The sequence below is a fragment of the Macaca thibetana genome, chromosome 4 (genome assembly GCF_024542745.1).
Source record: "Macaca thibetana thibetana isolate TM-01 chromosome 4, ASM2454274v1, whole genome shotgun sequence".
Classification (NCBI taxonomy): domain Eukaryota; kingdom Metazoa; phylum Chordata; class Mammalia; order Primates; family Cercopithecidae; genus Macaca; species Macaca thibetana.
In genome coordinates, this window is record NC_065581.1 from 76,016,746 (window position 1) to 76,036,756 (window position 20,011).

At 38.1% G+C, this 20,011-nt stretch overlaps 1 long non-coding RNA gene across 2 annotated transcripts in view; it reads right to left on the minus strand.

Moving 5' to 3' along the window:
- Nucleotides 1-378: 378 nt before the first annotated feature.
- Nucleotides 379-20,011, minus strand: part of LOC126953020 (uncharacterized) — a 74,877-nt gene continuing 55,244 nt past the window's right edge. The window contains exons 2-4 of one of the 2 annotated variants that reach the window (XR_007725109.1): nt 4,824-5,072; nt 4,179-4,364; nt 379-3,240 (exon numbers count right to left, since the gene is read on the minus strand). This is a non-coding gene — a long non-coding RNA (uncharacterized LOC126953020). The remainder of the gene's footprint in view (nt 3,241-4,178; nt 4,365-4,823; nt 5,073-20,011) is intronic. The other variant, XR_007725110.1, reaches the window with a different exon arrangement.

Here is a 20,011-nt window from a genome sequence, read left to right on the forward strand (position 1 = left end):
GATGAAAGGTTTGCCCACACATACACATGCCAACAAAGCAATGTAGGGGTGGATGTGGGTAAGTGCATGCAGGCAAAGCAGCATGAAGAGGCTGCAGTGGGAGGTGTGAGTGGATGGGTGCATGTCCATGGTGGCTACTCTGCTGGAGCTTTCTGTGGTCAGGCATGGTCTGCCAGCACAGGAGCTATGATGAAGGTGCCCAGGAGGTACCCTTTGGGTACCCAAGGCTACACTGCAAGCAGGCACAGCCAGGCTGGGGCCCCAGGGGAGGCCAGTATACCAAGGGGTACTCAGATTGCACTGGCCCAATCTCATGCATGGGCAAGATCATCCTGCAGAGTTCAGGTCTTACAGTTCCCCCAGCACTAATGTCTCCTAGAGAAGCAAGTCAAGCCTAGGGAAGTGGGCACCCCTGGCTATGCTCCACTACAGATGCTCCTGCAGCAAACCCTCTGGTCTTCACGTCAGCTGAAGTTCTGACTCTACCACTTCTCTATAAAGCTCTCCCTGCCAACTCAATTGTCCTGAGCAGGCAAATAGGTTGCTCAACTCACTCCTTTCCTGGTAGTCACCGAATGCCAGGAATTAGTCCCAGTAGCCCCATGCAGGGCTCGCAGATTCTTCCTTTTTCAGCCTAGCATCTGTGTCTTCCCTCCATCCACTCTCAATGCCTTTCCTCTGAAGATCTGTTAGGAGTGTGCCAGTCTTAATGTTACAGTCCCTCAGAGACAGATGTTCCTTCTAGTTGCATCTAGTTAGCCATCTTGCCCCCAATCTACATCAGTCTTTACATATCCTTTTAATTATTTTTTTAATTGCTGAGCTAAGAAGAATATGCACATTTTAAATGTTTTATTGCATATCGTATATATAATTACATGTTACATATTTTATATTGACCTCCCAAAAGATAGTATACTCCTTGTAACATTTTATTAGGATATTTGCTTCCCCACAACCTTCCCATAATTAAGTGTTGTCATAAGTCTGAATATTTAGCTAGTTTGATAAGTATAGAACGATATCCCCTTATTTTGTTCACTAGTTATAGTTTACCAACTCCTGCTCTAAGGGATTCAGAAATAGCACTTACAGAAAAAGAATTATTAGGCTGAAGGGGTACAGGCAATGAAGAACCAAGGATTTTTAAGAGGGTAGGGCTACCACTTCCCGTCAGAGGGGAAGAAACATCAGAGGCAACAGATCTGATCTGAACTATAAAAGTGGTCCAGCCAGGTAGGAAGACAGCTCCCTAAGGGTATGCCCAGAGCTGCCAGTAAAACAGGCCCTAGGTGAGAGGGAGGAGTTGGCCTTGATGGTCAGCTCCACTAGGCCATCTGCAAACTGATCTATTGACTTTCACAAAGAATAACAAGGAATGAGGACTGGAACCTGGAAGGGAAGCACCCTCCTGCCATCATCCCCTCAACAATGTCCCTCTAGCACCCTCTGTTGATAAAGCTTAGCATCAAGCCAGCTGGAGAAAAAATCTTTACCAGGTTCAGCTCCAGTATCACAAAGCAGTATGCAGAATGGTAGTTGGAGCTGAAAGACAATACATTGAAAACTGATATATAGGTGTAAGATTTTTCTGGTGATTCAGCTTTATTTAATGATATAAAGGAACAAAAACTTAGCATATCCTTGTAATCTAAACATCAAGTCTTAGCAGAGCTTTTGACAGACTATAGCAAATGGATGACATAAATGACTCCAATCCTTCCTTCCTCCCTTTACCCATATCTTTTGCCACATGCCTTTGAAGTTCTGACCCCTAAAAAGGCAGGGTCCACTTCCTTACCTTTTGAATTTGGAAAGCTCTCCTGTTCTTGGATGGTTTTGCAACTTGCTCAAGCCAATGTTATCAGATGTGATGCAAGCAGAAGCCTGAAATTTTATTTATATGTCTCTGCCTACCTATTGCCCACTGCCATTGTCATGAAAACATGTCCAGTTTGACCTACTGGAGGACATAAGACACATGGAGTGAAACCAAGTCATCCAATTTTGCAAGAATGACTAGATCAACCAACAGCCTGCTGGCACACAGTCATGGAAGCAAGCCCAGCCAAGAACAGCAGAGCTGCCTAGCTGACAGATACATGAGCAAGCCCTGCCATGACCAGACTAGATGAGGGGAACTCCAGAGTATAAGCTGAATAAATGCTTACTGTTGTATACTACACAGATGTTTTGTTTATTACACAGCATTACAATAACAACACTAATTCGTGTTAACTAATACACTTTCCTTCTATATATTAATAGATGAAAGCAACATGATTTGTATACCACACAGGTTTATGGGTAGCAGATGTTTTACTATGAAAGCTCAGATTCCTTCTTATTTTCCCACATTAAAAATATCCAACCTCAGCTTCTAGGTAATGGTTAGGTATACTGTAAGTCAGGGTGAAAACTTTTCCCAGGACCATCTTTGGAGTTGCTAGACATGAGCATGAGTAAACTGCTAATGAATCTGTTAAGGCATAAAAGAGGACCCTAGCATTTGCAGGCTAGAGGAGTGGTTTCTTTCATCCTTAATACCTCCAGTTTAGAAGTCCTCAGCACATTCATAGAGACGTCCAAACTTACCTACATCAGCAGCTTAGCCCACCACCATCTACTCTATCTAAAAAGGTCCACCACAACACAAAACCTACATAAGAGCAAAACATAAAAGCTTTTCTTCTTCAGCGCACTTCTACTAGGTCATTCCAAGAATCTTACTCTGAATAAAGGCATTTTCCTGATAAGGTACTCAAGATCCCCGTGCCATACCCTGTCAGCCTCCTGTAGCCTGCCATCCTTCATCTTTCTCCCAACCCTGATTTATCTCTATCCTACCATACATCAAACCTGCTCTCAGATGCGAGCTTCCATGAGACTCACATTCACTGAGATTACAGTGACTGATAACTGAGGGGCAATTGAAGCTTACCAGGGAAAGGGTTTAAGTGTAAAAGACAGAATGGCAGACATCAGTAGTAGAATAGGAAGGAAGGTGGGGAGCGCAGCCGGAGGCAGGGCCAGCTTCGTGGGTGGGAGACATGTATAGTCAAACAGTGCCCTGCACCTATAAGAATCCCCCACTTGGTTTAATGTTCTGCTGCTGCCATCTTGAAACTTTCAGTAATTTTTGAACAAGGGATTCTGCATTTTCATTTGTGTTCGGTCCCAAGGATCCTGTAGCTGGGCTTGTCCAGAGGTAACAGATTGTTCTTCCAGATGTGTTCTGTTCTACAAAAGAGTGGGATTTCATGTATGGAAATAATTTTATCTACAAAGTCTTCTAGGTGTCAATAATCTAATAAGCCACTGAAGTCTAATCCTAACATCTACTATTTTAAACCTCCATTTTTTCCTCCTTTTCCATAGTCATTTATATGCCAGTGCATACACCCTTTAAAAAGAGTTGAAACAGATATTGGTAAAAGTCTGAAAATGATCTGTGAGAGGACTGTTTTGATTTCCCCCAAAATAGAACAAATTTACTATTAATAACCCTGGATCATGTTAAACGTACTGCTGGGACTGCCATATAAACCCTTATCTCTCTTGACTTCATTCCACATTCTGTTCTGTGGCAGGGAAAATGGAGATCTAAAATGCAATTTTTCCCTAAAGGTAACATTTTATGTACTATTTATTAAACCTACATTGTGTGTCAGGTATCTTAAAAAACCCATTAAAATGACTTCTTTCTAAAATAGCCTTTTCAATTACCTCTCAACGTAATACCTTTGTAACTCTTCCAGATGTTTTAAAGCCCAAGGACTGGAGTTTCCTAGAAGTGTCATTATTGCTTCCAGGCAACAATGAATCTGTTTACTGAATTTTTCCTTAGGCTTTCTTTGTTGCACTATATTTTATATCCTTCCTTTGTGGAACATCCCCCAGAGTCCATCCACATCCCATTAATACAAGGGAGAAAACCCCAGCCCTTGGATTTTGTTTCCCCCTACTAACAAATGAATGAGGCTGACTGCCTGTCTGTTTAATACAGTGACACAGAAACTCCCATTCATCTCTAAATCTGCTGCTAAAAGAGTTTAAAAATCCAATCTCTAGAGTCATCCTTTGTATTAATAATTATTACTGAAATGATTATTTTTAAAGTATAATGGATACTTGGAAGAGGCTATATAATACTGAGCAGAAAATAATTAAATACTCACATCTCTTCCCTTCTTCTTAGAGCTTCTGTTAGATATGCAGAAGAAGTCAATGATGTTAGAGATGTTATCTTCTCGCTACAAATTGAGGGATCACATACTCAATTTATACACCAAGCAGGAAGGAATCCTTTCCACCAGGAAGAACTTAATCAATCTTCCTACTGATGTAGCCCGTGCAGGTCCTAACTGTAGCAAACAAAGAAAATCATGGTAAAGAACACAAAATGCAACCAGTAGTGAGAGAAAAAAGAATCAAGACAAACAGAACTTGGGCTACTGAGAAAACACAATGGCCAAGGAATCCATAAAACCTATTTCTTTTACAGGGAATTTAGCTGCCCGAACTCCTCAGACTATATAAAAAAGGAGCAAAGTCTTTTTTTAGCATGACCTTTGATCATTAACAGGATCACAGTCTGAGAGCTGAATACAAATAAAGGACTCTATAATGAGAAAACAACAATTCGTGCAAGTATCACAGAGCAAAATATTATGAAAATAAAAGAATAACTGAGACAACACAAGGAGATATAAACAATAGATCAGAACAGAGATTGTTCCTTATTCACGCCTATCTGGGATAAAGTTTTATAGAGTTTTTATTATTATTATTTTTTTTTACATTGGCCAGGCACACTGGCTCACCCAGCAGTTTGGGAGGCTGAGGTGGGTGGATTAGCTGAGGTTAGGAGTTCCAGACCAGCCTGACCAACATGGGGAAACCCCATCTCTACTAAAATTACAAAATTAGCCAGGCGTGGTGGCGCATGCTTGTAATCCCGGCTACTCCAAAGGCTGAGGCAGGAGAATCACTTGAATCTGGGAGGCAGAGGTTGCGGTGAGCCGTGATCATGCCATTGCACTCTAGCCTGGGCAACAACAGCGAAATTCCATCTAAAATAATAATAATAATAATAATAATAATGCATATCAAATTGAGCTTAAAATAATGTTTAGCACTCATTCCAGAGTCTGAGTGTAGTCACTACACAAACGTTGGTCTTCATAAAGCTCACAGTTTATAAATTCCAACAAATCTTTAGTATTAAACACAGTATAAATACAGACCTGTTTATCATGGGAAGTCATTCCAAAAGAGAATAGAAAACAAAAATGTAAACTGCATCCCTAATCATAATATGAGAAAGAAATGACAAGTTCAGCAAAAGGTAAATTTGGAGTGTGGTAAGCTTTTAAGAAAATTTTGTGCCTGCAAGCCCAGACAAAACTGGAAAATATCAGTAGTTCAAAAAGTTATTGGCATACCTAGAAAGTGCAACTATTCATTCTATCAGGACTACTGAAATATACCCTGTCTCATAAGTATACATGAATTTGCTTTGTCCTGTTGAGTAAAATGAAATAAAAGTTAATAGAAGACACATACACTCAATACTGTTTTATAAGGAAATTAAGTAGAGCATCTTGGTTTGAGGGGAAATTTAACTCACCTGAGGATGTGTAACAATTAAAAAAGAGCCAGAATAAGATGAAGAATATTTATATTAATATTGCCATGGAACCAATAAAAGTGTAATCAAATATAAATTATACATATAAAACATTTTTTAAAACAAATTCCCAGATAAAGTAAAACTTCAAAAGAGAATTATTCAAGATCAAGAAAGACATGGTGACACAACAAAATTAGTTAAAAATAAGTTTGTAAGCACACAAAAAAAGAGAAAGAAAAATAAAGACATTCTGGCAATTAAGCCCACAAGAAGTCATGAAAAAATGCAGATACACAGAAAACATGATTTAAAGTATTTTTTAATTAAAGTGAAACGGTTAACAATCAAAGAGAAAATGATAGGTATGGAAGGGAAAGGAAATTCAACATACACAAAATTGGAGATACTGAGAGAATGGAAATTAAGGGAATGATAAATATTTAAAATGTCAATCATGAAAAAGTCATAGAAACAACATAAGATTTGAATCTATAAACTGTACAAGCACATTATGTTCCTGGAAAGATAACAGGATGGTCAACACCAAGCTGTATTTTAGTAAATGTACCAGTCAGGGTCCATCAAGGACAGAATCCAAAGATCCTCAGCAAAATACTAGCAAACTGATCCAGCAGCACATCAAAGGGCTAATCTACCATGATCAAGCAGGCTTTATCCCTGGGATGCAAGGTTGGTTCAACGTACACAAATCAATAAATGTGATTCATCACATAAACAGAACCAGAACCAAAAATCATATGATCATCTCAATAGATGCAGAAAAGGTATTCAATAAAATTCAACACTGCTTCATGTGAAAACACCCTCAACAAACAAGACATTGAAAGAACATACCTACTTCAAAATAATAAGGGCCATCTATAAAAAACCCACAGCCAAGATCACACTGAATGAGCAAAAGTCAGAAGCATTCCCTTTGAAAACCAGCACAAGACAAGGATGTATTCTCTCATCACTCCTATTCAACTTAGTACTGGAAGTTCTAGCCAGAGCTATCAGGCAAGAGAAAGAAATCAAAGGCATCCAAATAGGAAGAGAAGAAGTCAAACTATTCCTATTTGCAGATGATATGATTATATACGTAGAAAACCCCATAGTCTCTTCCCAAAATCTCCTTAATCTGATAAACAATTACACAGTCTCAGGATACGAAATCAATGTATAAAAATCAGTAGCAATCCTATACACCAACATCCAAGTCAAGAACCAAATGAAGAACACAATTTCATTCACAAATGCCACAAAAAGAATAAAATACCAAGGAATACAGTTAACTAAGGAGGTGAAAGATCTTTACAATGAGAACTACAAAACACTGCTCAAAGGAATCAGAGATGGCACAAATAAATGGAAAAACATTCTACGATCATGGGTAGGAAGAATCAATATTTTTTAAATGGTCATAATGCCCAAAGCAATTTACAGATTCAATGACATTCCTATTAAACTACCATTGACATTCTTCACAGATTTTTTTTCCAAAAAAAAACTATTCTAAAATTCATAGGGAACCAAAAAAAGATCCCAGAAAGCAAAGGCAATCCTAAGCAAAATGAACAAAGCTGGAGGCATCACATTATCTGACTTCTAACTATGCTACAAGGCTACAGTAACCAAAACAGTATGGTCCTGTTTCAAAAATAGACACATAGATCAATGGAACAGAATAGAGAGCCCAGAAATGATGTCATACACCAACAACTATCAGCTATTAGGCAAAGTTGCAAAAATCAAGCAATGGGGAAAAAACTTTCTATTCACTAAATGGTGGCAGAATAATTGGCTAGCCATATGCAGAAGATTGAAACTGGACCCCTTTCTTACACCATATACAAAAATCTCAAAAAAAAAAAAAAAAAAACCTAGGCAATACCATTCTGGACATACAAACTGGTGAAGAGTTCACGACGAAAACTCCAAAAGCAATTACAACAAAACCAAAAATTGATAAATGGGACCTAATTACACTAAAGAGCTCTGGCACAGCAAAAGAAACTATCAACAGAGTAAACAGACACCCTACACAACAGGAGAAAAATTTAGCAAACTATGCATCTGACAAAATCTAATACCCAACATTTATAAGCACTTAAAACAAATTTATAAGCAAAAAACAAATAACCTCCTTTAAAAAGTTGGCAAAGGCTGAGCACAGTGGCTGATGACTGTAATCCCACCTTGGGAGACCTAGGCAAGTGGATCGCCTAAGATCAGGAGTTTGAGACCAGCCTGACCAACAGAGATGAGGTGAAACCTCATCTCTACTAAAAATACAAAAAAAAAAAAATTAGGACGGTGTGGTCATGTGTGCCTGTAGTCTCAGTTACTCAGTTACTCAGTTACTGAGGCAGGAGAATCACTTGAGCCTGGGGAACGGTGGCTGCAGTGAGTCAAGATTGCACCACTGCACTCCAGCTCAGGCAACACAGCAAGACTCCACCTAACAACAACAAAAAAAAAAACATTGGCAAAGGACATACGCAGACACTCTTAAAAGAAGTGGCCAGCAAGCATATGAAAAAATGCCCAACATCACTAATCTTTAGAGAAATGCAAATCAAAGCCACAATGAGATACTGTCTCACACTAGTCAGAATGGCTATTAATAAAAAGTCAAAATATAATAGATGCTGATGAAGTTGCAAAGAAAAGGGAATGCTTATACACTGCTGATGGAGGTGTATATTAGTCCAGCCACTATGGAAAGCAGTTTGGAGGTTTCTCAAAGAACTCAAAGCAGAATTACCATTCAACCTAGCAATCCCATAACTGGGTATATACCCAAAGGATGGTAACTCATTCTATTATAAAGACATTCACAAGTACTTTTACTGCAGCAGACACGGAATCAACCTAAATGTCCATCAACAGTAGACAGGATAAAGAAAATGTGTTACAGAGGGGGAGGTTCCAAGATAGCCGAATAGGAACAGCTCTAGTCTACAGCTCCCAGCATGAGCGACACAGAATATGGGTGATTTCTGCATTTCCAACTGAGGTACCAGGTTCATCTCACTGGGGCTTGTCCGACAGTGGGTGTAGCCCAGGAAGAATGAGCCAAAGTAGGGCAGCGCATCGCCACACCCGGGAAGCACAAGGGGTTGGGGAATTCCCTTTCCTAGCAAAAGGAAGCTGTGACAGATGGTACCTGGAAATTCGGGACACCTCCACCCCAATACTGCACTTTTCCAACGGTCTTAGGAAATGGGACACCAGGAGATTATATCCTGTGTCTGGCTCAGAGGATCCCACACCCATGGAGCCTCCCTCACTGCTAAGCACAGCAGTCTGAGATTGAACTGTAAGACAGCAGCGAGTCTGGGGGAGGAGCGGCCGCCATTGCTGAGGCTTAAGTAGGTAAACAAAGTGGCCAGGAAGTTTGAACTGACTGGAGCCCACCGCAGCTCAAGGAGGCCAGCCTGCCTATGTACACTCCACCTCTGGGGGCAGCACATAGCTGAACAAAAGGCAGCAGAAACTTCTGCAGACTTAAACGTCCCTGTCTGACAGCTTTGAAGAGTAGTGGTTCTCCCAGCACGGAGTTTGAGATCTGAGAATGGACAGACTGCCTCAAGTGGGTCCTTGACCACCGAGTAGCCTAACTGGGAGATACCTCCCAGTAGGGGTGGACTGACACCTCAGACAGCTGGGTGCCCCTCTGACATGAAGCTTCCAGAGGAAGGATCAGGCAGCAACATTTGTCATTCTGCAATATTTGCTGTGCTGCAGCCTCCACTGCTGATACCCAGGCAAACAGGGTCTGGAGTGGACCTCCAGCAAACCCCAACAGACCTGCAGCTGAGGGTCCTGACTGTTAGAAGGAAAACTAATGAACAGGACATCTACACCAAAACCCCATATTTACATCACCATCATCAAAGACCAAAGGTAGATAAAACCACAAAGATGGGGAGAAACCAGAGCAGAAAAACTGAAAATTCTAAAAATCAGAGCGCCTCTTCTCCTCCAAAGGAATGCGGCTCCTCGCCAGCAACGGAACAAAGCTGGACAGAGAATGACTTTGATGAGTTGAGACAAGAAGGCTTCAGACAATTGGTAATAACCAACATCTCCAAGCTGAAGGAGAATGTTCGAACCCATCGCAAAGAAGCTAAAAACCTTGAAAAAAGACTACACAAATGGCTAACTAGAATAAACAGTGTAGAGAAATCCTTGAATGACCTGATGGAGATGGAAACCATGGCACGAGAACTACATGATGCATGCAGAAGCATCAGTAGCCAATTCGATCAACTGGAAGTAAAGGTATCAGTGACTGAAGATTAAATGATTGAAATGAAGTGAGAAGAGAGGTTCAGAGAAAAAAGAGTAAAAAGAAAAAACGAACAAAGCCTCCAAGAAATATGGGACTATGTGAAAAGACCAAATCTACAACTGATTGGTGTACCTGAAAATTATGAGGAGAATGGAAACAAGTGGGAAAATACTCTGCAGGATATTATCCAGGAGAACTTCCCCAACCTAGCAAGGCAGGCCAATATTCAAATTCAGGAAATATAGAGAACGCCACAAGGATACTCCTCAAGAAGAGCAACTCCAAGACACATAATTGTCAGATTCACCAAAGTTGAAATGAAGGAAAAAATGTTAAGGACAGCCAGAGAGAAAGGTCAGGTTACCCACAAAGGGAAGCCCATCAGACTAACAGCAGATCTTGGCAGAATCTCTAGAAGCCAGAAGAGAGTGGGGGGCAATAATCAACACTCTTAAAGAAAATAATTTTCAACTCAGAATTTGATATTCAGCCAAAGTAAGCTTCGTAAGTGAAGGAGAAATAAAATCCTTCACAGATAAGCAAATGCTGAGAGATTTTTGTCACCACCAGGCCTGCCTTACAAGAGCTCCTGAAGGAAGCACTAAACATGGAAAGGAACAACCAGTACCAGCCACTGCAAAAACATGCCAAATGGTAAAGACCATCGATGCTAGGAAGAAACTGCATCAACTAACGAGCAAAATAACCAGCTAACATCATAATGACAGGATCAAATTCACACATAACAATATTAACCATAAATGTAAATGGGCTAGATGCTCCAATTAAAAGACACAGACTGGCAAATTGGATAAACAGTCAAGACCTATCAGTGTGCTATATTCAGGAGACCCATCTCCTGTGCAGAGACACACATAGGCTCAAAATAAAGGGATGGAGGAAGATCTACCAAGCAAATGGAAAACAAAACAAAACAAAAAAAGCAGGGGTTGCAATCCTAGTCTCTGACAAAACAGACTTTACACCAACAAAGAACAAAAGAGACAAAGAAGGCCATTACATAATATTAAAGGGATCAATTCAACAAGAAGAGCTTACTATCCTGAATATATATGCACCTAATACAGGAGCACCCAGATTCATAAAGCAAGTCCTTAGAGACTTACAAAGAGACTTAGACTCCCATGCAATAATGGGAGACTTTAACACCCCACTGTCAACATTAGACAGAACAACAAGACAGAAAGCTAACAAGGATATCCAGGAATTGAACTCAGCTGTGCACCAAGCAGAACTAATAGACATCTACAGAACTCTCCACCCAAAATCAAAAGAATATACATTCTTCTCAGTACCACATCACATTTATTCCAAAATTGACCACATAGTTGGAAGTAAAGCATTCCTCAGCAATGTAAAAGAACAAAAATTATAACAAATTGTGTCTCAGACTACAGTGCAATCAAACTAGAACTCAGGATTAAGAAACTCACTCAAAACCACTGAACACCTGCTCCTAAATGACTACTGGGTACATAATGAAATGAAGGCAGAAATAAAGATGTTCTTTAAAACCAATCAGAACAAAGACACAACATACCAGAATCTATGGGACACATTTGAAGCAGTGTGTAGAGAGAAATTTACAGCACTAAATGCCCACAAGAGAAAGCAAGGAAGATCCAAAATTGACCACTAACATCACAATTAAAAGAACTAGAGAAGCAAGAGCAAACACATTCAAAAGCTACCAAAAGGCAAGAAATAAGTAAGATCAGAGCAGAACTGAAGGAGATAGAGACATAAAAAACCCTTCAAAAAATCAATGAATCCAGGAACTGGTTTTTTAAAAAGATCAACAAAATTGATAGACCGCTAGCAAGACTAATAAAGAAGAAAAGACAGAAGAATCAGATAGACACAATGAAATATGACAAAGGGGATATCACCACCGATCCCACAGAGACACAAACTACCATCAGAGAATACTATGAACACCTCTACACAAATAAACTAGAACATCTAGAAGAAATGCATAAATTCCTGGACATATACACCCTCCCAAGACTAAACCAGGAAGAAGTTGAATCCCTGAATAGACCAATAGCAGGCTCTGAAATTGAGGCAATAATTAATAGCCTACCAACCAAAAAAAGTCCAGGACCAGATGGATTCACAGCCAAATTCTGCCAGAGGTACAAAGAGGGGCTGGTACCATTCCTTCTGAAACTATCCCAATCAGTAGAAAAAGAGGGAATCCTCCCTAATTCATCTTATGAGGCCAATATCATTGTGATACGAAAGCCTGGCAAAGACACAACAAAAAAAGAGAATAGACCAATATCCCTGATGAACATCGATGCAAAAACCCTCAATAAAATACTGGCAAAACAAATCCAGCAGCACACCAAAACCTTGTCCACCACGATCCAAGTTGGCTTCATCCCTTCAGCATACGCAAATCAATAAACCTAATGCAGCATATAAACAGAACCAAAGACAAAAAACACATGATTATCTCCATACATGCAGAAAAGGCCTTTGACAAAATTCAACAGCCCTTCATGCTAAAAACTCTCAATAAACTAGGTATTGATGGGACGTATCTCAAAATAATAAGAGCTCTTTACGACAAACCCACAGCCAATATCATACTGAATGGGAAAAAACTTGAAGCATTCCCTTTGAAAACTGGCACAAGACAGGGATGCCCTCTCTCACCACTCCTATTCAACATAGTGTTGGAAGTTCTGGCTAGGGCAATCAGGCAGGAGAAAGAAATGAAGGGTATTCAATTAAGAAAAGAGGAAGTCAAAGTGTCCCTGTTTGCAGATGACAAGATTGTATATTTAGAAAACCCCATTGTCCCAGCCCAAAATCTCCTTAAGCTGATAAGCAACTTCAGCAAAGTCTCAGGATACAAAATCAATGTGCAAAAATCACAAGCATTCTTATACACTAATAACAGACAAACAGAGCCAAATCATGAGTGAACTCCCATTCACAATTGCTTCAAAGAGAATAAAATACCTAGGAATCCAACTTACAATGGATGTGAAGGACCTCTTCAAGCAGAACTACAAACCACTGCTCAAAGAAATAAAAGAGGACACAAACAAATGGAAGAATATTCCATGCTCATGGATAGAAAGAATCAATATCATGAAATCAATAAAGTGTGAGGGGATATCAATAAAGTGTGAGTGAAAAGTAAATGAAATTTTGGATGTGCAATGAATTTTTTAAGTTGTTTGCCACTGCACCTTTTCCCAGTAGCCATAGTAGGATATGCCTCAGAAAAAGAGGATATATACTATTTTTAAGACGAAGACACAGAATCTAGGAAAGAGTAGAGCCAACATAAGCTAGAGCTACAAAAGAAGGTCCTAGGATTACAAGAATTCATCAGGCCAAGGGAGAAACCAGTCCAGATGGGAAAAGTAGGATACAGGGACCTGGAAGAGGAGTCTAAGAATTCATGAAATTGATAGATTATCTGAAATGTTTGTGCACTTGGAAATTAATATTGATAAGCATAAGATAGAACCCTTAATAAATAATGGCAGATGACCAACTGCATCGACCTTGAGCCCTGAAAAGCCTCAGTTGTGCACAGGTCATACAAGCTGCAAGACTTGGGCATGCCTCAGTGCTGTGCTGGTCTTGGCAGCCATGGACTTCAGGTGCAACCAGCACTCTCAGCCTCGACAACCAAAGGATTTCAGCCATGGCAGTCCTGGTCTTAGAGTACTCCCTAGCCCTGCAATAGATAGAGTGGTAACAGACTTAGGGACCTATCAGGTAACTTTTTATGAATCTCTGAAAAAGCTTACAAAGAAAGCTTTAAAAATGCCAAAGGAAGCTCATAAACAAAGCCAGACTGCAAAGGCTGAATTAGGTACCTATGTCAATGTACAGACATTAATGCATGGCCAAAAGGATTAAGATAAATTAGAGAAATATGATGTCACCAAATGGACAAAATAAGTGTCAGTGACTGACCCTAAAGAGATGAAGATGGAGGAACTGCCTGACAAAGAATTCAAAATGGCTATCTTTAAGGAAGCTCAGTAAACATCAATAAAATATAGAAAAACAAGTCAGAAGTTGATGAGAGAAATTTTAAAAATTGAAATAATTTTTTCAAATATCAAACTGTATTGGTTCATTTTCACACTGCTGATAAAGACATATCTGAGATGGGGTAATTTATAAAGAAAAAGAGGTTTAATGGACTCACAGTTCCATATGGCTGGGGAGGTCTCACAATCATGGCAGAAGGTGAAAGGAACATCTTACATGGCAGCAGAAGAGAGAATGAGAGCCAAGTGAAAAGGGAAACCCCTCATAAAACCATCAGATTGCGTGAGACTTTTTCACTACCACAAGAACAGTATGCAGTGGAGGAAACCACCCCTATGATTCAATTATCACCTACCATGCCCCTCCCATAACACATGGAAATTATTGGAGCTACAATTCAAGATGAGATTTTGGTGGGGACGCAGAGCCAAATCATATCACAAACAGAAATCCTGGAGCTGAAAAATACAATGAAAACAAATGAGAAATGCAATGTAGAACATCAACAGCAGAACTAATGAAGCAGAGGAAAGAATCTATAAACTTGAAGACAGGTTACTTATAAATAGAGTCAGAGTAGAAAGAAGAATAAAAGAGAATGAAGAAAGCTTATGAAATGTATGGGATAACATCAGAACAGCAAATTATAGGTCATTAGTGTTCAACAGGGAGTAGAGAAAGGAGTAGAAAGCTTATTTAAAGAAATAATAACAGACTATCTTCCAAATCTGGAAAAAGATATAAATTCCCAGGTACAGGAAGGTCAATGGTCTCCAATCAGATTCAATCCAGGTAAGACTACCCCACAACATATTTTAATCAAAATTTCTACAATCCAAAACAAAGAGAGGATCCTGAAAGCAGCAAGAGAAAAGAAAATAACATACAAGGGAATCCCAGTATCTCTAACAGCAGACTCTCAGCAGCAACATTAAAACTCAGGAGAAAGTAGAATAACATATCCAAAGTGCTGAAGAAAAAAAAAAACTGCCAATCAAGAATACTCTACCCATCAAAGCTGCCTTTAGAAATAAAGGAGAGGTAAAGACTTCTCCAGACAAACAAAGCTGAGGGAATTTATCACCACCAGACCTGTCTTACAAGAAATGCTAAAGAGAGTTCTTCAAGAAGAAAATGAAAGGTGCTAATAAGTAACAGGTAAACATCTGAAAGTACATAATTCAGTAATAAAAGTACACAGTCAAATTTGGAATACCCTAATAATGTAATGGAAGTGTGTAAATCACGTATCTTTAATATAAAAGGGAAAAACTAATAAAAAATAACTATAATAATTTGTTAATGACTATGCAATATAAAAGGACATAAATTGTGACATCAAAAATGCAAAGTGTGGGTAGAGAACATAGTTAAGGGATAGAGGTTTTCTTTTTTCTTCCTTTGTTGTAATTGAAGTTAAGTCGTTATCAGTTTAAAATAACTTTTATAACTATGTTTCTTGAAACCCTCATGGTAACCACAAAGCAAAAAATCTATTACAGATACATTAAAAAGCAAGAAATCAAAATATGCTAATGGAAAAACATCACTTAACCAAAAAGGAAGACACTAAGAGAGGAAGAAAAAAAATCTACAAAACAACTAGAAAACAATTAAAAAATAAATAGATTTAATCATTCTATTAAAAGATACAGAGTGGCTGAATGGATAAAAAATAATTAATGATAGATACACTGAAAACTAATGTATGTGGTAAAGGGGGGAATTATTAACTACAAAGAAAGCATCTTATTAAAAAACAGTCATAGACTACCACTTGGTTTTGTAGTAAAAAATATTTTCACAATAACAGCATAAAAACTGAATACTGATTTATTCTAAAAATTATTATATGATTACATCAAAAGAGTAGTTGGGCAGGAAAGTAAAGTGTGGGAAAAGAATATAAGATTTCATTTCAGAAAGCCTTATCTTGGCTGGGCATGGTGGCTAATACCTGTAATCCCAGTACTTTGGGAGGCTAAGGCAGGTGGATCACTTGAGATCAGGAGTTCAAGATCAGCCCGGCCAATGTTGTGAAACCCTGTCTCTACTAAAAATACAAAAATTAGCCAGGTATGGTGGTGTGTGCCTGTAATCCCAGCTACTCAGGAGGAAGAGGCAGGAGAATCACTTGAATTTGGGAAGCGAAGGTTGCAGTTAGCCGAGATCAGGCTACTGTACTCCAGCCTGGGTGACAGAGCAAGACTCTGTCTTGAAAGAAAGAAAGGAGGAAAGGAAGAAAGAAAGAAAAAGCAAGCAAACAAGCCTTATCTTATCTTATCTTATTTAATGGGAAATCAATGGATAATGTGGGTGAAAATACTAGAAGAAATGGCTGAAATAAATACAAATGATTGCCTCTGGGAGGACTGGAGATTTGGAGGGGCAAGACAAAGGACAGCAGTTTTTCATTATTATGCTATTTTATTTTTCACATTTATGAAATACTTTGAGATACAAGTGAGAATAAATGAAACAGTCAAACTCTGTATGTTCAAGAAGTATTTGTGCCATTTACTCTGCTTGAAAAATCGAAAATTTTCATTTAGTAAAAATTGAGGATGAATACATTCTACAAATGCAGTATAATTTGTGAATTTAATCTATTCAATTATGCTACTCATTCTGTATTGATCAACATCTATCAAAACATATCTTTGGATTATAAAGGATTGATAACACTTCAAATTTAAAGTAGTGTTTCTTAAAATTATTTATCTACTTATAGTTAAAGGTAAGCAAACAAAAGGGAGGTATAATCTCTCCTGTGATATTTTCATTGTTGATTTATCCAAACATACATACAAATATGTTTATACATGGATAATAATAGATCTATTAATTACTCTGAGCTAAATTTCCTGAACTACAAAAAGGTAAAATACAGTCTTATGTCAGGCAAATGAAAAACAAGAACAGGAAACACTACAGAAAGGGAAGCACTATAAAGACCATGCAAGTATCACAGAAATCAGTACTTTATAACTTTATGAAACATGATCTCTCCTTTAAGTGTCTAAATTGTGACTAAATAATTTAATACTTACCTGAAAAATATATGTTTAATCTGTGCAATAGTTGTTTGGCATACAACTTTCTTGACTGTTTTTGTTTGCTTTTTTTTTTTTTTCCATTTGATTAGTTGGCTGGGTTGTTGTTTTACTGGGTGTGTGCAATGAAAAATCTCATGTATTTTAGTGAGTTTATCTGTAAGCCAAGTACTCCAACCATCTCTCAACTTTTCAAACAAATCCCCAATGGTCTCCCTGAGTTAAATTAACAGAACAATAATATTTCACGGGTCATTAGTGCATGCAACCAAGCAACAGATTCTGATCCAGTAGTGGAAAGGGAGAAGCAATAGTTGGTTCCCATTTTGTTAATACCACAATATGCCCTTGGCCTCAGCCAAAAGGTTTGAATTAAGGATTGAACATAATAACCATGAAGTAATTGGCTGACAACAAAAAAGGAGGGAAAAAGACTTTTAACAGAAAGAACTACTGCAACTTAAATTGTTCTCACATTTTAAATGTGTTAACAATATCTATTTTTATTTGTAAGCCAAGTGTCTGTTGCAACTCTGCTGAGTTTCACCTTTATAAGCCTCTTTTGCCTCTTTGAGCCACAGTTTTATCTTCATATTTGAGGCTTTACATCCAGGTGACTTCTTTCATTGCATTTCAAGGGTTCTCTAACCCAAAAAAAGGATGGGAGCAGCACACGACAATCCTTTGGGGTGAGTAAAGAAAAATACTACAATTTCTATTTCGATTTTATCTAAATATAATATGAGTCTATATTTGATATATGGATTTTCACAGGCATCCTTGTTCAGTAATTATATCAGAGGATCTATATCTCATACAGTGAGCAAAATATCCTGAAAGAAGCATGCATGTTCCAGGCACAGAGGGGTAGACAGTGGTGCCCTCATGTAGCCATTCTCTGATTTCAGTAGGTTACACCCTATGGCAGTTTATAAGAGACCAGTTAGGAGAATTTGTAGAGTATATTGTCAAGTTTTATCTATACTAAACTTCACAAGGACATATAGGTCTAAAATATTAATTCAAAGGCATCACATGCTGAGGATAATATCAGTGATGGAGGTGCATAAGTGAACAAGAAAATGGTAACATGGAAAATTCTACTCCTGGTATAAGCTATTCAGCCACCATATTATAAGATTAAAAATGAAGATGATCAAATTAGGTTTGACAAAAAGTTGTTGGCCAAAAGATTCAAAGTTATCAAGACTGCAGTTTGAAGGACAGATTTATATCTATAATCATACATTATAAACCATCCTAATGCATACATTTCTTTCCTGTGATGGTTAGTCATTGATTATGTGAAGCCCTTATGTAATTACAATTAGCCTGATATTTTAAAACACCATTATTTTGTTCCCTTTTGCCTTTTTTTTTTAATTTTTATTTTATGTATATTTTGTAACATACAGAATATATTAGAATTTGTTGTTTAGAGTAAATTTTTATTTATTTTAAAGGCAGCTTAGTGGATTGACAGCAAGAGCATGCAGACAGACTGCTCAGCTCTGCGACTTACAACTGTCTAACATGGGCAACTTATTTAATCTATGACTCAGTTTCTTTTCATGCAAAGAAGAATAACTATCTACTTCATATATTTGTAAAGTTCTTTAAACAGTGCCTTAAATATAGCCAGCTCCATACAAGTATCATTAAATTAAATTAAAACATTACTATTTTAAAAAATAACAAACACAAATGGAATATATGCTCGCATGTTTTTCTGACGTGAGTAAGAAATATCAAGTCTGGAAGCTGCTGTTCTAGAAAATCCTGTGTCACATTTATGTTAGTTGAAAACTTAAACATAGTCATAGTTTATCAATAGAAAATTCCTACTCCATCTACTTAAGGTGAAAAAAATATATCTTCATAATTTTACACATCAATTAATCATTTGCTTTTCAAAATTATAAGAGAACAGCTAAAATAAGATGCTTAAAATAAATAACAAGATATCATTTACATATGGCTAAGAAAATACTGTGCTTAGGATTCCTAATTGAGTCACCTTATCAAGTGTTCTTTATGTTAATATTTAAATTGGCTCATATTAACTGAGCACCAGAAATTAATCCTGGGGGACACAAAGGAGCCATCACCCTTCCCAGATAATCAAAATTCAGCACATGTGACAGTTCAGACAACTGATGGTTACTGATGGCCAAAGATGGACAGGATGTACGTGACTCATACCTCAAGAGCCAATAATAATGGTTGTGAATGCAAATTGCTGCACCTTAGTAAGACACATATGCATAAGGGAGCCTACAAACGACATTTGACCATGATTGGCTGGGACTAGAAGGAAGAATAGAGGTTTTTCAGAGGCTATGATGTTTAAACAGAACCTGAGTAAAGAGTTTACAGGGAACTCTTATCGGGTTGGTAGTGATAAATAAAAACACTAAGCAGGGAATGTGGGCAAAGTCAAAAAGACATGAAACAATGTGGACTGTGCAGGGATGTATATGTAGCTACTCTGTGTAAGCAGGGAAGTGAGTGGGAAAAGATGAGACTAGAAAAGCAAACTAGGGTAGATCTTTAAGGGATCTTGTAGTCACCCTGAGAAGCCTCGATTTGGTACTAAAAGACCTAGAGAACTATGAAGTGAAGTTGGTCTGGAAAGTGGCATGGTCAGATTTTTGTGGGAGGAAAACTCAGAACAATGAAGACAAAGATGAAGAGACTAGAGGCAGGGAAATCAGTCCAGAAGCTACCTCAGTCGTCAGACACAAGTCCACGCCTAAGCTATCATGTAATATTTGTACCCAATGGCATACTTTATAAATCAGGACTTGTAATTTTCGATAGATGACAGTTGTCTCTATCTCAGCTAGTTTTATATATTATTTCAACAAATATTTTTTGATGCTTATTCTTTACTAAATAAAGTTTAAAATGCTGGAGACAGACTAATGAACAATGCAGAAAAAACCCCCTATGCCACAGTGCTTACATTCTACAAGGGACAGAGAG